At 42.4% G+C, this 15,491-nt stretch overlaps 1 pseudogene across 1 annotated transcript; it reads left to right on the top strand.

The window, feature by feature from the left end:
* Positions 1 to 1,034: 1,034 nt before the first annotated feature.
* On the top strand, positions 1,035 to 15,137 carry LOC145813066 (serine carboxypeptidase-like 18; annotated as a pseudogene). Its single transcript, XR_014356332.1, has 11 exons — positions 1,035 to 1,302; positions 6,963 to 7,109; positions 7,418 to 7,494; positions 7,591 to 7,713; positions 7,852 to 7,907; positions 12,110 to 12,183; positions 13,471 to 13,508; positions 13,619 to 13,720; positions 14,021 to 14,107; positions 14,189 to 14,341; positions 14,449 to 15,137. The product of XR_014356332.1 is annotated as a serine carboxypeptidase-like 18 (transcript).
* The last annotated feature ends 354 nt before the right edge of the window (positions 15,138 to 15,491 follow it).

Here is a 15,491-nt window from a genome sequence, read left to right as displayed (position 1 = left end):
CCGCACTAACCAAAGCAAGGTCCACCATGAGAAGCCATCATACCTTAGCTCCAAATACTACGACCAAGCTAACTATGGCGCACTATGACCGCGGTGACTGTCATTACACTTGGACTGAGCTAACACTTGCGATCCACTTGCTAAGTTCTTTTTACCGCGGCTGACACCTTTACCTCGACTGACACCTTTACCTTGGCTGATATCTTTATCTCGGTTAACATTACGGTCAACCAAGTTACTTCGACTCTTCTCTCCGTTTGACTACCTTGCTTGGTAGCTCGGCCATAGTGTTGACCGCCACTAAGAAGTAGCTAAGTCCCGTAGCTAGGTCCCGTGGCTAGTTCTCATAGCTAGGCCGCGTAGCTAGGTCCAATAACTGGGTCCCGTAGCTAGGTCTTGTAGCGAGGTCCTGTAGCTAGGTCCAATAACTTGGTTCTATAGCTAGGTCCCATAGCTAGGTCCCGTAGCTAGGTCCTATAGCTAGGTCCCATAGCTAGGTCTCGTAGCTATGTCTTAAAAACATCTTTGACCGCCACTCCAACCTAGCTCGGCCCAATTTGGCTACACAAATTACCCTCTCAATTGCCCCTTAATTCCATCTGCGTAGCATGATTTGGGATTACCTGTTAACAGCCAAGCTAAAAACTTCAGCCCTTCAACCGAGCAATAACTTGGAGTGAAACCAACTCCCTGACTTAGTCAAAACCGAACTAAGAATGCCGTACCATAAGCATCAACCGGGCTACGAATCCCTCGTTCCACTTTAGCCGAGCGAGGACTCCATTTATTTCGCCTTTGTTTCTTTTAGCACGGTCCAACAATTCGTGCTTAATATTTTTCCTTTTCACTTTGCAGATTGACTAGATTGGCCAGGCACACCTTTGCACGCTCAACCGTGATACTATATCTTGCAATGTGAGGCTGCCACAAACCTCTTCTTCAAGTGTGGGTGGAAAACAACTGTGGCACAACTCGGTCATAGCTAAGAGACTGAGGTCTTCCTAAACCCTCCTCCATATTTTATACCGAACTCCATGGTGGATTATACAAATGTCATTCAGCAAAAATTTCTTCAAGTTGAGGAGGAAGATGATGCATCCCAAGAGCCTGATAACAACGCCCAGCTCGGTCGCCAGTCCATCTCTCCAACTCCAGTGGTCTCCATCCCACATTTTCTTGTTGTGTCTGATGCGGTGCCTTCGATCGAGCTCAACCAAAGTGTGCTTACCATAACCGAGCTACCTTTAGGTGAAGCCAGGGTTGAATTGGACGCCGATTTAGATGACCTCTTTGCATCACCATGTACTTTCTTTTCTTTGGATGCTAATTTTGGAAGCTTTTGTAACCGGGCTATGGCCCCTCCTTTTGTAATGCACTTTTGGAATGAAATCTTCAGTTTGGAATGAAATCTTCAATTTTCTCATCTTTCTGTTCGGTTTATACCTGCATCCATTATTCAACTATAACTTGTATGAAGTATAACAATTTCTTTCCGAGATACCAATCTCGATCTCAACCTTGCAATCTACTTATCCCTGCCAACCACTCTTTAGCCTAGATCCTTATCTCGGCTGAAGAGTACCAAAATTTGGTTATTCTAGCTAACCACTCTTCAGCCTAGATCCTTATCTCAGCTGAAGCGGACTAAAAGTTGGTTTTTCCAGCCAACCTCTTCAGCTTAGATCCTTATCTCGGCTGAAGAGAGCTCAAAGTTGGCTATTCCGGCTAACCCTGAGTGAAGTGTTTGGTTATTCCGGCCAAACTTTTTCATTGCCTCCCAGTCGGGCAAAGACTTGTTGGTCAAACCTGCCAACTTCCTGCATCCTAGATCCTTATCTCGGCTTAGGAGAGCTAAATGTTGGTTATTCTAGCCAACATAAAGCTAAGCGTTTGGTTATTCTTGCCAAACTTCTTGATTGCCCCCCAAGTCGGGCAAAGACTTGTTGGTCAAACCTGCCAACTTCCTGCAGCCTAGATTTCCTTATCTCGGCTTAGGAGAGCTCAATGTTGGTTATTCCGGCCAACATAGAGCTAAGCGTTTGGTTATTCCTGCCAAACTTCTTGGTTGCCCTCTAAGTCAGGCAAAGACTTGTTGGTCAAACCTGCCAACTTCCTGCAGCCTAGATATCCTTATCTCAGCTTAGGAGAGCTAAATGTTGGTTTTTCCAGCCAACGCTGCTTTTAATGCCCCTAGCTCGCTAAAACAACTTTTACAAAAGAAAACAATCTATGCTGAAAAGGAAACTACTTGTTTTATTGAGGAAAAGAAAAATTACAAGTACTCTATAGGAAAGCTAAAAATAAAATAACTTGAGATTGGCAGCGTTTCACGGCCTGAGGATAACCTTGCTATCTCCATCTTCCAAGTGGTATGCCCCTTTTCCTGCTAATCAACCACTTCGTATGGTCCTTCCCATTTGGGCCCTAGTCTTGCCATCTCCGGATGCCAAAAGTGTTTCTCATTGCTTTGCACAGCACCCAATCTCCAATCTTAAATTGCCTTTTATTCAGCTGCCTTGCCAACATCTGTGAACAGCTCCTTGCTCTCGAGTTCTTCCACCAACTGTACATATCCTTTGGCAGCGCGGCTGCCATTTGCTGTGACGAAGCATTGTTTGGACATAGTTTGGTCTCCAAAGACCTCTTCAATTACCCCGGCTTCGTTGGGGAACCACAATACTTGATGGGAGGTAGAAGCTACCGATCGCATGGCGTGCAACTATGTCCTTCCCAATATTATGTTGTAAGAGGAAGGGACTTTTAATACCCAGAATTCCACTTGTTTTGTCATGGTTCCTGCCTTGACTGGGAGGATTATCTTGCCCACTGGCCACTCTGGCATTGAATTAAATCCGATCAGGGGAGATGTTGCAGGTGCCAAGTGTTTGTCCTCCAGTTTCAATTGTTTGAAGGTTTCATAATACATTATCTCACATGAGCTTCCTTGGTCGATCAAAATCCGTTTGACGTCAAAATTTTTGATGCGTAGAGTGACGACCAGTGCATCATTGTGAGGGCAGTATATCCTTACTAAGTCTTTGTCTGAAAAAGATATGACATTTGTGGGTTCTGTTCTCCCCTTTTTGATGGTAGGTTGTGCACTTAGTACCTCCCTTAAGTGCTCAGCCTTTTTGATCATCCCCCTGAGCTCACATACTCGCTCAGGTTCGAATACTCCATGTATTACGTTTATTACGCCTTAAGATGGAGCGTCGACCGGCATCCCATTTGGGTTGCTGTGGTTCTGGGGGGCTGGCTGTGTCCCTCCTTCTATGTATTGGTCCAGGTGCCCAGCTGCCACTAACTCCTCCAAATGCTGCCTTAATGGTGTGTAATTTTTAGTGTAGTGCCCCTTTTCATCATGGAAGGTGCACCACGACCTCTCGTCATAGTCTCTTTGCGCTTCTCCCAGTTTAGCAGGCCATCGGACGAAAGGTTTATTGTGAATCTCGCTGAGAATCCGATAAATCAGTTTTTTGAACACCGTGGTAATGGCAGTGCGGACTCTCAACCTCCTTTTGTCTTGGTCCTCTCCGTTGTCCCGCCTGCCTCGCTCGTTTCTGCTTGGACGTTCTACCGCGTTGACTTTTGCCGTAGTCTTTTTATCTGGTATTGCAGTTGTGCTAGATTTTGCTTTAGAGTGGTTGCCATCTTCCTCCACGCGAATATGTTGGTGTACTCTCTCCATCAAGGCTTCCATCGTATGGGGTGGCGTCATGGTGATTGAGTCCCTCAACCTGTTTCCAACTGGAAGACCTCTTTTGTATTGTGCGATGGCGAGATTGGTGGGGCAATCCCCAATCTAGTTGAAGGTCTCCCAGTAGCGGCTATTGTAGGATCTTAACGTCTCCTTGTCGCCCATGTCGATGGAGAGTAGCTGATCGATCTCCACCGGGGTTTTGGTGTTCGTTCTGAACCTTGTTACTAACGCCTCTGCCAACTGCGCCCAGGAGGCTATGCTGCCTTCTGGAAGCTTTTCGAACCAAGTCAAGCCTAGGTTGCCAAGGCTGGATGGGAAGAGGATGCACATCAAAGCCTCGTTTCGCCGATTTACCGCCATAACCTGGCAGAAGTGGCTTAGGTGTATGTAGGGGTCTGCCTTCCCCTCGTACGTGGTGAATTTGGGCTGGAGGAAGCCTGAAAGTAGGAGCGCGTTCTCAATTGCCTAAACGAACGGCGAGGTCTGCAGCATCGCTAATGCTTTGTCTGTTTGTTCATAAGCAGGGCGCGGTATTGGCATTCCAACCTCAACGCTTCCATGCGTCCGAGGAGCCAACCGCTGAAGGGCAGAAACTCTGTGAGGGTCATGCGCCCTAATGTCCTCCTTCCATCGTGCCCTTTCTTCTAGCACGGTTCGTAAGTCGGATGATCTAGGCAACTCCGTCTACTTGGATGATGTCTGGTGCGTGCGTGAGGGCCGATAGGTGCTTCTCTCAGTACAAGACCTCTCAGATCTCGTTCTCTCAGACCTGGAGCAACGAGTCCTGGAGGTTCTAGATTGAGTATTGCCTGTTCTAAGGCTTTTACTCTCTGCTCGTGATGGTGTGGTATGCCTACCACGATCTTCTGAGTGGCGATGGGGCGTTTTGCTTTTGCACCCCTCTCCTGTCGCCACCCCTTTTCCTTTGATCTGGTGTTTCATAGACTCCATGTCCGCTGCCATCCGTCGTATCAATTCGTCCTGCTCCTTCACGCGGTCCTCCAGAACTTGAGGATCAATCCTTCGCCTTTGTCTATCAAGACTTTGTGAGTGAGAGCGACGGGGGCTATTATTCCGCCTTCCCCTAGTATCCCTCCTGGGGTTCTGTCGTTGGGGCTCCAAATCCGCCATAGGAGGGATATGAGGCAAACCTTCATGACTCCCACCCCTTTCTGGAGTTTGTCCGTCGATGGCGGACTGCGGCAAATCTTCGTTGTGCACCATTGATTCTTATTAGCAAGGAAAACTTGATCAAGAGGTTTTGTTCTAGTCTGATGTTCCCACAGACAGTGCCAATTGTACGAGCAAGAAATAATCTTGTCGTATAATCCTGTTGATCAAGATTGCGCTCCTCCGTACGTCGTCGCTTTATTCCCTGAAAATACAAACATGAGCTAGCCGGCGGGTGTGTGCCGGATACCTCTCCGATCCCTAAATTAGCAAAATAGACAAATAGACAAAAAGTTTTATGTATTCGAGAATCAAAGTTGTATTGCCTCTCCATAGGTGATGTTGTAAGCTTTTATAGGTTCTGCGTGGCACAATCTTAATAGGACTCTTACTCCTCCATGTAAAGTCCTCCTAGGAATCACATTCCTAAAAGATAATGCCTATCCTTCAACACCCCCCTCACTGCTTAAACCAAGTGAGATGGTTTTACCATGGTCGGATTCCAATACGACCGAGCTAACATGACCATGCTAAAGCCGCAGACTAGACCGAGCTCCAGCTAGTTCGGTTCTTCCTTTCACTGCGTGTACCTCGGTTTGACATACTCCAACTGTGGTGTTTACTTACTACCGTGCTAACCGTAGTAAACCCCCAACCAAGCTAACGATAGCTAGGTCCACCGCAAGAAGCCCAAATACCTTGGTTCTGAATACCATGACCGAGATAACTACCTTTACTCCGTTTGGTGACTTTAATCACACTTGGACCGTGGTAACACTTGCCAATCCCTTTTCATACTTGGACCGAACTAATTATGGCGCGTTAAGACCGCACTAACCAAAGCGAGGTCCACCATGAGAAGCCATCATACCTTGGTTCCAAATACTATGACCAAGCTAACTATGGCGTGCTACGACCGCGGTGACCGTCATTACACTTGAACTGGGCTAACACTTGCGATCCACTTGCTAAGCTCTTTTTACTGCGGCTGACACCTTTACCTCGGCTGACCCCTTTATCTCGGCTAACATTGTGGTCAACCAAGTTACTTCGGCTCTTCTCTCCGTTTGATTACCTTGCTTGGTAGCTCGGCCATAGTGTTGACCGCCACTAGGAAGTAGCTAAGTCCCATAGCTAGGTCCCGTGGCTAGTTCTCATAGCTAGGCCGCGTAGGTAGGTCCAATAACTTGGTCCCGTAGCCAGGTCTTGTAGCGAGGTCCTGTAGCTAGGTCCAATAACTTAGTTCTGTAGCTAGGTCCTATAGCTAGGTCCCATAGCTAGGTCCCGTAGCTAGGTCTTATAGCTAGGTCCCATAGCTAGGTCTCGTAGTTAGGTCCTAAAAACATCTTTGACCGCCACTCCAACCTAGCTCGGCCCAATTTGACTACACAAATTACCCTTTCAAAAATAATAATAATAATAAAAAATGTCAATTCCCAAGTCACCCCTAAATACATGTTGAATCCATCGTTTTTGTGTTTAGTCTCAAAAAAAAAAAAAAAAAAAAACCCAAATTGGTTATATATATATATATATATATATATATATATATATATATATATATATATATAATAAAAAATAAAAAAAAAGGTAGAATTTCAATTCGTAAAACAGAAAATAGACAAGTTTAATAGGCGTGCGAACCAAAAAGTCGGTCACTCTCGTCATCTCTTGTTGCAGTTGCTGGGTATGTCGACCGAAGGTTACGGCCCTCAGTCAACAACTAAAACACAGAAAGTGTTTTTTATATTTTGTGCTTTTTTAGAGTTGCAATGCCACTCACTCACTACCATTCTCTAAAAAATCTCCAAGAATCAAATTCCAGCAATTGAGTCACTATTAGTCCAACATTATATCCCAATGTTGTTTCGTTTAATTCTCTTCTTCTTCCTTCTCTCTTCCGTTAATGTTGTCTCACATTCAGCCCTTGTCAAGACCATTCAAACTTGAAAGTGGGTAAGTCTAAGCATTTTTTTTTAAAAAAAAAAATTGCACTATTTTCATTACTTAAATTGACAATGTGGTTTTTGATATAGCAATTAATATTGTGTTTTACATTTTTTATGGGTTTTTTTTTTTAAAAAAAAAAATAGTTATGTGGGAGTAGGAGAATCAGATGAAGTGCAGCTGTTTTACTATTTTATAGAGTCAGAAAGGAGTCCAAAAGATGACCCTCTCATGCTTTGGCTCTCCGGAGGCCCACGCTGCTCTGCTTTGTCCGCTCTTCTCTGTGAAATTGGTATTCACTTTCTCTACTGCTTCAAACTAATACAAATTCATCGTTTAGGTACACTATAGGGATCAAAATAAAATTTGAATCATATTAAAAGGTGAAAAGTGTAATTTATCCTAAAAAATAATATTGTAAAGTATACTACATTGTTTGAAAAAGCAAAAAAAGTCTACTTCATTTCTCACACAATCTAGTTTGTTAAGGCTGTTGAAAACAATATCAATATTGAATCAAGTAATCATTGAACTAGCAGGACAAAAATAGCCCTCAATTTAAAATGTTTTGTCAATTTTTATATTCATCTATATATATAGGTCCATTTACTTTTGACTACGAAAATTCCACTTGGAACAAGCCAACTTTGAAGTTGAATCCATACTAATGGACAAAGGTGTGAAAATGTAACCCTACTACTTTTTCCGTAATTTAAATGTTGATAACCTTTATTTCATGACGTTATAATGAGAAATTGTAATTAATATTGCAGGTCGTCAACATAATATTTTTAGATTCACCTGTTGGCACTGAATTCTCTTATGCAAAAACTTCAACAGCATACAACACCAGCGACACGTTAGCAGCAGGACAAGCTTATAGTTTTCTCAGGAAGGTGAGAAAAATTTGCATGAAGAATAGAAAATCTTTGCCTTATATATTACGAATTTATGATACATAAATGTTATGTGCCATCGAATTGGAACACAATGCAAACGCATAAAGTTTGCTTATATTATAAGTTGTGATGCAGTGGATTGTGGATCATCCCGAATTTCATGGCAACCCATTATACATTGGTGGCGATTCGTACTCTGGCTTAATTGTTCCCAACTGAAACAATAGTTTGATAGAGAGAGAAAGAGATAGAGAGAGAGAGAGAGAGAGAGAGAAATGTATAACTCTATATTGCTCTGTGTTGTTTAGAATTTACAATGAGAAGGCACTCTGTTTATAGAGAGGAGAGGATACATCGGATGCCAAAATGAGGCACCAAAAGTAGAAAGGAAAAGAAAATGAAAAGCTTACTTTATATTACTTTACATAAACTAATGCTAACAGCTATACAATACACTAACATCCCCCCGCAAACTCAAGGAGAGAAAGCATCAACCAAGTTGAGTTTGGAAACAAGATCACTGAAGCGCCCAGGAGGATGAGCCTTGGTGAAAATATCAGCAGGCTAATCGGCAAAAGCAATAAGAAGAAGATGAACAGTAGCACAGGTAACATGTTGGCGAATGAAATGACAATCAATCTCAATATGTTTGGTGCGGTCATGAAAAACATCATTGTGAGCAATCTGAATGGCACTTTGATTGTCATAATAAAGAGAGGTAGGACCATAAGAAGAAACACCCATATTAGCAAGGAGCCAGCGAAGCCAGAGAAGTTCCTGAGTAGTATCAGCAAGAGCCCAGTATTCAGCTTCGGTACTAGAGCGGGCAGTGAGGGATTGTTTTTGCTACGCCAAGTAAGAAGAGAATCCCTTAAGAAGAAATAAAATCCCGTGGTAGAGCGTCGATTCGTAGGATCCCCAGCCCAATCAGCATCAGAAAAGGCACGCAGTTCAAGAGATGAGGAAGCAGAGTAGTGAAGGCCATGGAACAGAGTACGTTTGAGGCAGCGAAGGATGCGGAGTAAAGCTGTATAGTGGGGAGTGCAAGGAGCCGACATATACTGACTGACAATGTGAACAGCATAGGCAATGTCAGGACGAGTCACTGTGAGATAGACAAGACTTCCGACGAGCTGGCGATAAAGAGTAGCATCAGAGAGGAGATCCCCATCAAGAGGAGTGAGACGAACTTGAGGATCAACTGGAGTAGAGGTAGTTTTGCAATCGGTAAGACCAGCACGAGCCAGAAGATCGAATGCATATTTGGCCTAGAACAAATAGGAACCAGTAGAATCATGAGAGACTTCAAGGCCTAAGAAGTAGTTAAGAGTACTAAGGTCATTCATCTCAAACTGTCGATGGAGAAAACGTTTGAGGTGGAGAATACTAGCTGCATCATTACCAGTGATAAACATATCATCCACATACACAATGAAAAGAGTGGTACCATGAGGAGTAGTTCGTATAAAAAGAGCAGAGTCATAGGAGCTAGAGGTGAATCCGAAGTCAAGAATGGTAGAACTGAACTTAGCAAACCAGGCATGGGGTGCTTGCTTGAGGCCATAGAGGGCACACTGTAGTTTGCAAACCTTATGAGGGGGAAAAGAGGACCCAGGGGGAGGTTGCATGTAGACCTCCTCAAGAAGATTACCACTGAGGAAAGCATTTTTGACATCCATCTGAAAGAGCTCCCAGTGGCGAGCAGCAGCAACAGCAAGTAAACTACGAACAGAGGTAAGCCGAGCAACAGGGGAGAATGTCTCCTCATAATCAATACCATATTCCTGGTTGAAACCCTTGGCAACAAGACGAGCTTTGTAGCGTTCAATAGAGCCATCAGAATGAGTCTTGATTTTGTAAACCCATTTGCAGCCAATTGCAGTCTTGCCAGGAGGAAGATCAATAAGATCCCAAGTATGAGTTTTGTCCAAGGCCTGGAGTTCATCAGTCATAGCTTGCTGTCAAAGAGGATTAGTACAAGCCTCACGATAGGAGGTAGGTTCATAAGTAGAAAAGGCAACAGATCCAACAATATAATTACGAAGATGGATAGGAGGTTGAGTTACCCGGCGTGGTCGACCCGTAGGAGGATCGGTAGAAGGAAGAACCGGTGGAGAAGGAGGTGGTGCAATGAGAGGAGGACCTTCAGGAAGAGCAGGCTGAACGGGATCAAGAGTAAGCAAGGGCGTCTCGATAAAGGAGGAACCTGTATCAAAATCATCAGTGAAGAGATCTATAGAAGGATTAGTAAACAGTACATTAGTGGAAAGTGCGGGAAAGTGAAAGAAGGATAGGGAGGAAAACATTTGGTGCTCCCAGAAAATGACATGTCGGGAGATACGAAGACGTTTAGAGAGAGGATCCCAACAGGGAAAGCGTTTATGTTCAATTCCATACCCAAGAAAGCAACAAAGACGAGAACGAGGTTCAAGCTTGGTGTGTTCATGGGATTAAAGTAGAACAAAGCAGGCAGAGCCAAAAACCCAAAGATTGGTGTATGGAGGGGGAGTGCCATGCAGATGTTCAAAGGGAGTTTGATTATGGATGACAGGGGTAGGAGCAGAATTGATAGTGTAGACAGCAGTGCGGGCAGATTCCCCCCAAAAGTTTTCAGGGCAGGAAGAAGATAGAAGGAGAGCGCGAGTAGTGTCATGAATATGCCTATGTTTCCATTCAGCACGGCCTTTTTGTTGAGACGTGCCAGCACAGGAACGATGAGGCAGTGTACCATCACTCTGAAGAAAAGAAAGAAAATCTGAATCCCGATATTCCATAGCATTGTCACAGCGAAAAAGTTTGATGGTTTTGGAAAATTGGGTGTGGACCATTTGAGCAAATCTATAATAAAGGTGTTTAAGTTCAGACCAAGTTTTCATGAGAAAAAGCCAAGTAAATCGAGAAAAATCATCAATAAAAACAACAAAATAACGAGATCCCACCATAGTAGTAGTAGGGGAGGGGCCCCAAATATCCGAATTTATAAGATCAAAAGGTGCATGGGAAACAGAAGTACTTTTATTGAATGATAAAGTACGTTGTTTGACAAGCTGACAGGGTATACAATCGAAATTATCTAGAATTACATGACCCAATTGTCCACTAGAAACCAAAGACTTTAAGCGATTAACAAAAATATGCCCTAAGCAACAATGCCAAAGATGAAAAGGAGATAATGAGGAAGTAGATGCTGGAGCAGCGATCTGAGGAAAGTCAGGAACATGAAGGTGGATGAGTTCATAGAGACGTCTGTGCTTACGACCGATCCCAATAGTCTGCCCCGTCTGAGGGTCCTGTACCAAACAATCAGTAGCAGAAAATGTGACAGTTAGACCAAGTTCACATAATTGACCAATAGAAATAAGGTTTAAGGTGAGAGCAGGGATATGATAAACGTGAGGTAAAGATAAAGAAGATGTGAAAATAGTGCCAACATGACGGACAGACATGAGAGAACCATCAGCAGTATGAATTGAGGGAATATGAGGAGATGAAGAGATGGAAGAAAATATAGTAGAACTGGAGGTCATATGATTACAACAAGCAGAGTCAAAATACCAAGAACAGTTACCTGGGATCACAGACAAAGCAGTAGGAGGAGGTGTACCAGAAGGGAAGAGAAGGTGTTTGAACATGACCTTTACATTCGTTGGAGAAAATAGAGGGGTAGACGGAGCAGGTGACTCAGAGAAACCCTCAGAGGCAGCAGCAGCAGTGTGATGAGACTGATTCCCGAAAGCAGCAGTAGTGTGATGAGACTGATTCCCGAAACGATGAAAACTCTCCTGGGAAGAACCACCGCGAGAGGAGTTGCTATTAGAGGATAAACATGAGGGATTGCGAAAACAATCCTGTTGCAGATGACCAGGACCAAGTTTGTTGCAGTATCGGCAGGATCTGACAGGGCAATTGACCAGGAGATGTGTTGAAGGAAGGCCCCGATTCTGACAATAGAGGCAGGCAGTGGTCCACTGGGTAAATGATGGCCGGTACGGAGGAGTGGCAAGAACAGAGTCCACATGATGAGTTTGGAGAGTACCGAGATGAGTCTCCTCTGATAGTAGCTCAGAAATAGCTTGTTCAAGAGTGGGCACTGGATGGCGATGAAGAAGAGAGGCACGTACGAGCTCAAAAGAGGAAGTAAGAGCCATGAGAAAGTGCACCAACCTTTGTTGATTACGATAGATAGTAAATAAAGCAGCATCTTCTCGGTGAGGCCAAGTTGGTTCGGAGAGAGCAAGCTGGTCCCAAACAGAGTACATTTGAGAAAGGAAGTCATTGATGGATTGACTGGATTCTTGGCGCATCTGGTGAAGATGGCTCTGAAGTTGATATTGATGGGCAAGACCAGTAGTCTGGTATCGTTCTTTCAAAAAATCCCAGATGTCTTTTGCAGGAGTAGTTACAGAGTCAAGTTGAAAGTGACCAAATTGAAGACTAATAGAGGTAACAGAGGTATTTCGAAACCAGGTAATGATTTGGTAATTCTTACTGTCCCATTCCTCAAGTCAGTCTTCATATGTAACAGTAGCAGTAGCAGTAGTATCAGGAGTTTCATTAGTGTCTTTCACCGGTTGGTCACATCGCTAGTGATAATTTGCCAGAGCTTCTTTCCTTTGAGGAAGGAAGACATGGCTTGGGCCCACAGAACATAGTTGGAACCATTCAAAATAACGGAAATGGGATGGGAGGCATCATGACGATCCATAATAATAGTTGAGTAGGGCTAAATCAATAGGAATAGACCTGTAGGATCAAAATTAGGTAAAACAGAGTGTACCAGTGAGTCCGGAAGGTCAAAAATAGCTAGGAAAGGTCTGCTGTGCAGAGATGATGTCAGAAGGATGTAAAATGATGTCAGCGGTGCACGTTAGAAGAACGGCGCACGCGCGGCTCACGATAGCAAGGTGGTGCACGCGGGTGCATGATAGCGGAACGGCGCAGGCGCAGCTTACGGTAGACAGATGGCGCACGCAGGTGCACGATGGCAGAACAGTGCAGGCACAGCTCACGGTAGACAGATGGCGCACACGAGTGCACGATAACAGGTGCGACGCATGAAAGTACAGAGCTGTAGGGGCGTGAAGGCGCGTGTGAGAGTGGCGACGGCAGTAGAGACGCGCTGATCACAAATACGGCGCGTGAGAGCGCGTGAGGGCGTTTCTGATAACGGGCATGGTGCCGTTGGAATCGTAAGGAGATTCCGAGCTGTTTGGTGTAGTGCCACTGTGTACAGGACTAAGCACCAAAATTGAAGAATGCCATAATTGTATAACTGGGTTCTGATACCATGAAACAATAGTTTGATAGAGAGAGAGAGAGAGAGAGAGAGAGAGAGAGAAATGTATAACTCTATATTGATCTGTGGTGTGTACAATTTACAATGGGAATGCACTCTCTTTATAGAGAGGAGAGGATACATCGGATGCCAAAATGAGGCACCAAAAGTAGAAAGGAAAAGCAAATGAAAAGCTTACTTTATATTACTTTACATAAACTAATACTAACAGCTATACAATACACTAACACCAACATTGTTCAAGAAATATACGATGGTAAGTATAATTGTGGAGATCACATTTTGTATCTAATTTATGCATTAACTTATTATTAGTGGATACAGAGGAAATTAGTTTTGAATCTTTTAGGGTTTTTGATAATTTACCATAAAGATATATAAAACTGCATTATCCCCCTAGAAAGATCAATAACCTTTTTTCTTTTCTTTTTTTTTTTCATTTTGATTGTTTTGGGCAGGAAATGAAGTTGGAAATGAGCCACCATTGAACATTGAAGTAAACCATTCGATCATAAGAATTTAAATAACCCGAGTTTAATTTTTATTTATTTATTTTTCCAATTAATGTATGGGTTAATGTTTTGAGATTGTTTGAAATGGACACAGGGTTACTTGCTTGGGAACCCATTCACGCATGAAATCAACGACCTTAATTCAAGAGTGCCATTTGCTCATCGAGTGGTATATTTATCAAATAGTCTCTACGAGGTAATTCTAAAGTTAAAACATTCATTAGTTTTAGACTGTATTTGAATTATAAATTTTACAATTAAAAAGTTAATAAATAATATTTAAGTTAATATGAAAATTCTAACACATCGAAATTTCACCAAATACTCCCAAAAGTATTGAGCCACCATGCTGACACATAGAGGTCAGGGGTTAGTTCTTACCTTTCAGTAATTACTATTTGTTCTTCTCTCCTCTTTGTGGGTATTCTTCGTAAAATTTAGCAATTCTCCGCAAATATCAAATTGTAAAATTTTAAAATATTTTTCGATTTTTCAGTCGACGAAAGCATATTGTTATGGGAAGTACAGAGATGTAGATCCTGACAACGTCTTGTGTGTAGAGTATCTTCGGCAAGTACAGGAGGTGAGTAGGATTGACATATACACTTTTTCATCTTATGGACTTGTTGGAGTTATTAACAACTATTTACTATTTCATTTGCAGTGTGTAGAGAAAATAAACATGTCACAAATTTTAGAATCACTGTGTGGTACATTGTCCCCCAAATCACATTTTTTAAAATGGGATCGAAACGCCCTCGTTGAAGAAATTCCCAAAAATCTTTCGCTTCCCACAATTCCCGGTCCATGGTGTCGAGTAATCCCTCTCCCCCTCTCTCTCTCTCTCTCTCTCTCTCTCTGGCCTCTTCAAAATTAAGAAAGAATTTTAACAATTTTTTTTATTTTTATTTTTATTTTTTGCAGAATTATAATTATATTTACTCTTATGTTTGGGCAAATGATGAAACTGTACGAAAAGCTCTTCATGTTCGAGAGGTATGCTAAATTTGAAGAGTACCAATCAGTAATTAAACCCTAATATTTATGTTTGACAGCATGGTATTGATTCATTTAGGTGATTTTCAGGGAACCAAAGAGGAATGGCAGAGATGTAATAAGACCTTATCTATGACAAACGACGTCGCTAATAGTGTCGACTTTCATAAAAATCTCACCACAAAACGTTGTAGAGCTCTTGTTCACAAAACATTTTATAAGTTTGACATAAAAATTTAAGAAATTTCAAAATATATTCAAGTTTGAGTCGTTTATATTTCAAGTCAAACTCAAAAAAATTTAGTCAACCCAAACTCAAATAGTTTGATTTTTCACAAATTCTAGAGCGAGTAAATTCATATATTTTGGATCCAACTCTAACTAGTATTTTTCGGATGTAATTGACGGTTGTAGTTTGTGGAGAATTGAGACATATATATATCTAATATTTTACCATTAAAATATTTAAAAAAATTCTTCCGTGACAGCGGCGATCATGACATGGTTATTCCATATGTGGGCACACTAGAATGGATAAATGTACTGGATTTGCCAATTGTATATGGTTGGAAACCATGGTTCCTCCCTGGTGAAGTTTCAGGGTTGGTTTCTAAGCTTGTTTAACTCATTTTTCAGTGTAAAATTTCTCAGTTTTCAATTTTTATTAACTGAAAATTTTCAATACACAATACTAATACTGTAACAATTTTGTTGCGTAGATTCACAGAGCGGTACACAAACAACTTGTACTCGTTGACATTTGCAACCGTCAAGGCAAGAAATCCCTCCTCCCCTTAATTATTTTCTGCAATGTTGCCTTGTAATGTCCAGTCACAAATCATAACGATGTGTCCCACTTTGAGCTAGACTCTTACGACTTCAAAACACATTGTTACAATGCAAAATCACACACGAGTCTATTTGGTGCACATTTTTATAAGTTAAAAAATTGATTATCAGAAAACATAAGT

The sequence above is a fragment of the Camellia sinensis genome, chromosome 2 (genome assembly GCF_055761805.1).
Source record: "Camellia sinensis isolate YWXY chromosome 2, ASM5576180v1, whole genome shotgun sequence".
NCBI classification, from domain to species: Eukaryota; Viridiplantae; Streptophyta; class Magnoliopsida; order Ericales; family Theaceae; genus Camellia; species Camellia sinensis.
Note: the sequence above shows the minus strand (reverse complement) of the source record. Positions and strands in the feature narration are given on the sequence as shown.